Genomic DNA, 6000 nt, shown 5'->3' with positions numbered 1-6000 from the left:
GAGTGCTTTCTCTCCCTGTGTTTTCCTCACAGACGAGCTTACATTACACATAAGTAGTGCTTTCCTTCCTCCGGGTGTCAGTCTACTTGTGTTATGTGAAAAAGAAATAATAAGATTCTGTCAGTTTGACACTTCAACTAAAACCTTCACATCTTAAACATCTAATAAGAACGTTTTGAGAAATAATAGATGGACATTTTTATAACACCCCTCACTGTAATGTGAGGGGTGTTATAAAAAAAATCCATTTACAGTAAATGACGTCTGTAAAATGTGCAGCATTTGAGAGATGAGATGTACGTTTTGTTTGCCTCTAGGAAATCTTACATTGTTTGCTTCAATTCATGGAAAAATGGGACCAAAGACCAAAGTGTTAAGGTGAGTTTACATTATTAATACTATATGCTGTATAAATACAAAAAAAAAGACATTACTGGGGTTACTGTGAAGCAGTTTTGCTGCACTGCTTCCTTTCCGCGGGGGTTAAAGGACATTGACCACAAAATGAAAATCAATGTGAAACTATTCTGCATTTTTTAAACTGCTATGGCCCTTTACAACTAAATTGTCATGACTAAAACATAACAATTCCTGTTAACAAATAATCACTATGTAATGATTCTCTAGTCATTTCCTTCTCAAAGGACAGGACTGTGTGTGCAATAGCTTCCACGCATACTACACTACACCATCACGCCCTGACATTTCTAATGTTATCATGTATATAGCCTGTATTCTGTTTATGTGAGCTGCTTTAACAAGGGAATGTCCCCACTGTGGGATCAATACAGTTTAATATAATCTAATTGAATCTAATTCTAATCTAACTGGCCGTTTACTCAGTAAAAAGTGAGTATTTATTAAATACCATCACAACAACTGCATCTAAAACTCTAGGACAGTCTCTGGTTTGCCTGGTTGTCTTATAAATGACATTATTGTTGTTTGTGCTGTTGCAGCCACAGACTCCAAGAGAAGAGACGTAAACCTGTTGGGTGTTTGGGTAAAATGGAGACCTGCTAATGAAAATGGGATTGTGGGTAAGAAGCAGATGAAGAATCGGTGCAGAAATACTCTCTGTAATCTGTCTAAGCAGCGTGACAGTGAGCCTCTGAACATGTAAAGACTGCAGTTTGTGGCGATATTTGGACGTTAAGTTATTTTTCAGTTATCTTCATTCACACAGAAAATAACGGGGGGGGGGGGAGACAGGGAGGGAGGGCAGTTTACTGGATTAAAGGCGACCTATTTGCATAATCAGATGTGATTGATTGGTTGATTGATTGGTTAAAGAGCAGCGTGTGGGAGGAGGGGGCAGCAGTCTGAGGCAGGGAATCATTTGCTCGCACAAAAAACTGCTCAATTATGTTTTTGGTCACATTCATTGGGCACAAACATTATAATTCATTATAATTCATCTGTGATGTTTTTTGTGCTACAGCTCTTCTCTTTCTTCACGTGTCTGAGGTCAGTTAACCTTCGTCTGCAGGAGCCGGGAGTCGTGGAGCGTCGTTAGGGGAGAGTGGTTCTCACACAGACTCACACAAGTATGAACCTGTTTCTCTCCCGTTTGTTTGTGTTGTTTAGACATTTTTGCTGCTTACACCATCACCACATAATCCACACTGTCAGATATCTGTGTCTAATAATCCTGTCATGTCTCCTGTCTCGTTTGTCACATGTCACAGTGTTGCACAAGTGACCTCTGACCAGGTGAGAGACACACTTATTCATTTCCTTTTCTAATTTCAAGTTTTATTTGTGGCTCATAACCATAAATTGAATGTGTATAATGCCCCAGCATCGCATTTGAGCCATCATTTCTGCAAGACCGCAGTCGTGTTTTTAATACAGTAATTGTGTAGAGCAGGTTTGTCAGGGGTCACAATTTGAAATGTAAGTATTATAACCTTTAAACAACAAATCTTTCCCTTTGTTCCCTCACATTTATTGAAAGATCTTTTCACAAAACATATTAGGAGCAACCTGAACATTTTCATGAGAAACAAATAAATGCAATTTCAACAATATTATCCCTTCATTTTAATATTGTTTACTATATTAATAATGTTTACTAAGCCTACGTTTACTATGTACACATGTGCATTACAACTTACACATCGTAGTGGATCTAAAAATGCATGTAACATTTATCTGGAACTGAAAAATCTAGTATTTCACATGATTAGACTCTAGTTTTCACAGATTCATCCTGCGGGCTGGTTCTGGCCCGCAGGCCGTACGTTTGACACCCCTGGTGTAGAGACTTATTGAACATCTACATGTATGGTTATTGAAATTAAATAATAATAATGTTTGAAGGGCTGGGTGTTTTAAAATCAGACGATACTGGTAATTATTGTGATGACATTTCAGATGAAGAAATCAGATAATGGTTTATGGACATAAAAACAACAAACATTTTCCCAAAACTGAAGCAACATTTATAGTAATTATGAGTTGTGTCTCAAATAGCAGTTTCTCCCCAGCACGACTCTGGTACTGTTACAGGCAACAAACTACATTTTGAAGTGCCTGACTCATTTACTCTAACAATAAACTCAGAACAGAACCAAAAAACTGGTGGTTTTTCCATGTGAACTGTTATGTCACCAGCGGGTGTGTCAGTCAGTACGTTTACCTGTCTTTTTAAATGTAAACATGTAAGTCAGAGTCAGACTAACACAGATAACACAGTAGGGAGTTCAATGACTGCTGCATGTATATAACGATATCACAAACTCGAGTATCTACCAATACCGATATCACAAACTCGAGTATCTACCAATACCGATATCACAAACTCCAGTATCTACCAATACCGATATCACAAACTCCAGTATCTACCAATACCGATATCAAAAACTCGAGTATCTACCAATACCGATATCACAAACTCGAGTATCTACCAATACCGATATCACAAACTCGCGTATCTACCAATACCGATATTACAAACTCGAGTATCTACCAATACCGATATCAAAAACTCGAGTATCTACCAATACCGATATCACAAACTCGAGTATCTACCAATACAGATATCACAAACTCGAGTATCTACCAATACCGATATCAAAAACTCGAGTATCTACCAATACCGATGTCACAAACTCGAGTATCTACCAATACTGATGTCACAAACTTGAGTATCTACCAATACCGATATCACAAACTCGAGTATCTACCAATACTGATATCACAAACTCGAGTATCTACCAATACCGATATCACAAACTCGAGTATCTACCAATACCGATATCAGTCCGATACAGTCATTTTAGACAATTTATGATCTATGAAGCTGTTAACAATACATTTGTGCTGAGTCATTTCAAAGACATGATTCTCCAACTGTATTGTGTTACACAGCATGAACCATGAGAGTAATTTTTGGATTGTATTGGATTTTACATTTTTATCTCTCCAATATCCGATCCAGTGATGTTGACCAGTATCGATACCGATACTGACCGATACTGTTTCCCCTCACTAACTCAGATACAGGTTATCTTTCCAGTTAGAGTGTTTAAACACTAGTGGCTCTTTTCCACTATACAGTTCCAGCATGGTTTGGTATGGTTTTCCATTCCTATAGTACCTGCTCAACATGGGTTGAGTCATCATAGCACGGCTCCATGAAACTACCGTGACATAGTTTTCTATGGCACACACAAACTAGTGACTTGTAAAGCACTTATTTTCAATGTACTGAATCATTAGAATTCAGAACTTCCTGCATGACCGGAGCACAGACGTCAGACACAGTCACTGAATTCACAGCCGGGTCTATCTTGTGTACACATTCAGCTCGTATTGAAATACGGCTGAACGGGTCGTGATTCGGCTCATGATCGCTGGCCTTCAGCAGTGCTGTCACTAAATACACCAGACTCCTCTGTTATATAGAGATTTTAGACATTTCCTTGCTAAATGTAGGAGATTAACGCATGTTTTCAGGATATTAAAGTCTTTTTGATTGATCTACAGTTTGGCATTGATCGGTGTGATTCTCGTGTCAGACGTCGTGCTCGTGACTCTTCCAGTGACGTCACTCTGACCAATCAGTGGACGGCAGTCAGACATGACATTTTAGTATGAGTGGAGCTGAATAGTGCTAGACCCGTATATGAATGAGCCCCGTAAGTGCACAAGGAAAACAGATTATAGCCCACTGAAGTTTATAATCTATTTAGAATATGTTTGTTGTTTTATTTTACTGTTGTCTTTTTCTCACTGGAAACTGTAGTTTGCACCGCTTTGTAAGCTGCTTACTCTCCCACACCAAAGTCCATAGAGAAAATCTGCGACCACTTTTTTATATATATGTAGGTTATATATGTAAGTAAAATACACTTGTTTTTTATTTGGGCCCCTGAAATGTCTATGCACACCCCTGTTGTGATGTGACTGTCACACAGGATTATACTTGTACATTAAATGTCTAAACAGCCGTTTTTCTTCCCCATGTGACTTTGAGGTGTCTGTGTCGCCTTCTATTCATGATTATCCAGTGAATTCCTGCACTAAACAAACTCACCTCACTGAACTCATGCACGTTTGAGCCGCTGTTTTTTTTGGTTTGTTTTGTGCACACGGTCTCTTGCAGGCTCCTCTCTCTCTTTCTCTCTCCCCCCCCCCCCCCTCTCTCGCTCTCTCTCTCTCTCTCTCTCCCCCTCCGTGCAGCCTCCTTCTTTCATTCGGTGAGTCTCACTCCGGGGTTTAGAGGCTACAGGCCTGAATGACCTTTAGGATTTCTCGAAGCCCCCTCGCCGCCGACACTCCCTCACATTTTTGCTCCGAGTCATCAATTATGCAGGGAAACCGCTCGCGCTGAGGAGGAAGACAGGAGCAACAATATGGCGACAACCGCAGTTTCTGCCCAGTCTCTTCCACATCTGCAGTCCTGCCGCGGCTCTCTGGATTCATTGTAACGCTTGCAAAGTGAGTATCCTTCTTTTGTGATGGTTTGAGGAAAAGCGTGCATGTAATGTTGGGTGCGAGCAGTTGTTTTCTCTCTCTCTCTCTCTCTCTCCGTCGGTGTCTTTGCGTAAATGTCGCAGAGCTGCACACCTTTTTTTTTTTGGAGCGGGATGGAAGAGGATGTGTGTCTGTGCGGAGCATCTGTCAGTGACTCTGGAGCAGACGGGAAACGTATTTTTTAAGGATTTTCTGTTGGATGAAGTGTTTGGTCGAAGCATTTGTTAGATGTTTGCGGGAGGTTGGTGTTCACATAGCGAGGCTGCTTGTCTGTCAGCTCCAGCCACCAAAAAAGGACAAAATAAACCAAAGTTGTTTTTTTAAATTTATTTTTGATTTACTGTCAATATATAGTCTCTATGTGTGTGTTTGTACACGTCGATCACAGGATGCTGCTCTTCAGGCTTCGGTGAAGACGCTGTGTGAGTATAGCCCTGATCCTCCTCCATCATCAATAGCCAATAAATTGACATTCCTCCAGGTGATTGTTGGTGTGGCAGCTCCGTGATCATTCTCGAATGGTCGTGTTTGTCCTGTTTCCACCGAGTGTCGCGGGCTGTGCGTGGTTTTCACGCCGCGTCTGTGCTTCACAGTCGGGTCTATCTTGTGTACACATTCAGCTCGTATTGATTTGACAGTCGACATGGCTACACGGGTGTGGTGCGGATCCTTCCAGGCAACGCGCCGAAACGCACAGAAAAGCACCAGGTTTCCTTTCATGTGAGCCTCTGAATGACATCGTGTACGTGGATTTATTGTGATTGATCGACATTGCACGCGTGACTTTGACAAACCCCACGGTGGCGTTTACCTTTTGGCGTGACATTTGCAACATACAAACCACCCACTGCAGCAATACAGCTTTGGCCAATTTAGTGGTAGCGGGCCACTTTCTCTGCGCAGTGAAGCCTCCAGATTCTCTCTGTCACCGAGCAGGACGGCGTTTATTCTGCTCAATGAAATATTCCGGAAAAGACGCGCATAATGGCGTTCACATGCTTTATTAACAGCTGTAGTAAA

The 6000-nt window shown here is 41.0% G+C and overlaps 1 protein-coding gene across 5 annotated transcripts in view; it reads left to right on the top strand.

Annotated features, from left to right (window-relative positions):
- Nucleotides 1–4672: 4672 nt before the first annotated feature.
- The window catches only part of scn8aa (sodium channel, voltage gated, type VIII, alpha subunit a), a 44074-nt gene continuing 42746 nt past the window's right edge, over nt 4673–6000 (top strand). For 3 of the 5 annotated variants that reach the window (XM_058643431.1, XM_058643435.1, XM_058643432.1), the window contains exon 1: nt 4673–4944. The gene's annotated coding sequence lies outside the window, so the exon portion shown is untranslated. Of the gene's footprint in view, nt 4945–5096; nt 5403–6000 lie in introns of those variants that run through there. The other 2 variants (XM_058643434.1, XM_058643433.1) reach the window with 2 other exon arrangements.

The sequence above is a fragment of the Solea solea genome, chromosome 11, assembly GCF_958295425.1.
Source record: "Solea solea chromosome 11, fSolSol10.1, whole genome shotgun sequence".
Classification (NCBI taxonomy): Eukaryota; Metazoa; Chordata; class Actinopteri; order Pleuronectiformes; family Soleidae; genus Solea; species Solea solea.
The sequence above is the reverse complement of the archived record's forward strand: the minus strand, read 5'-3'. Positions and strand labels throughout refer to the sequence as shown.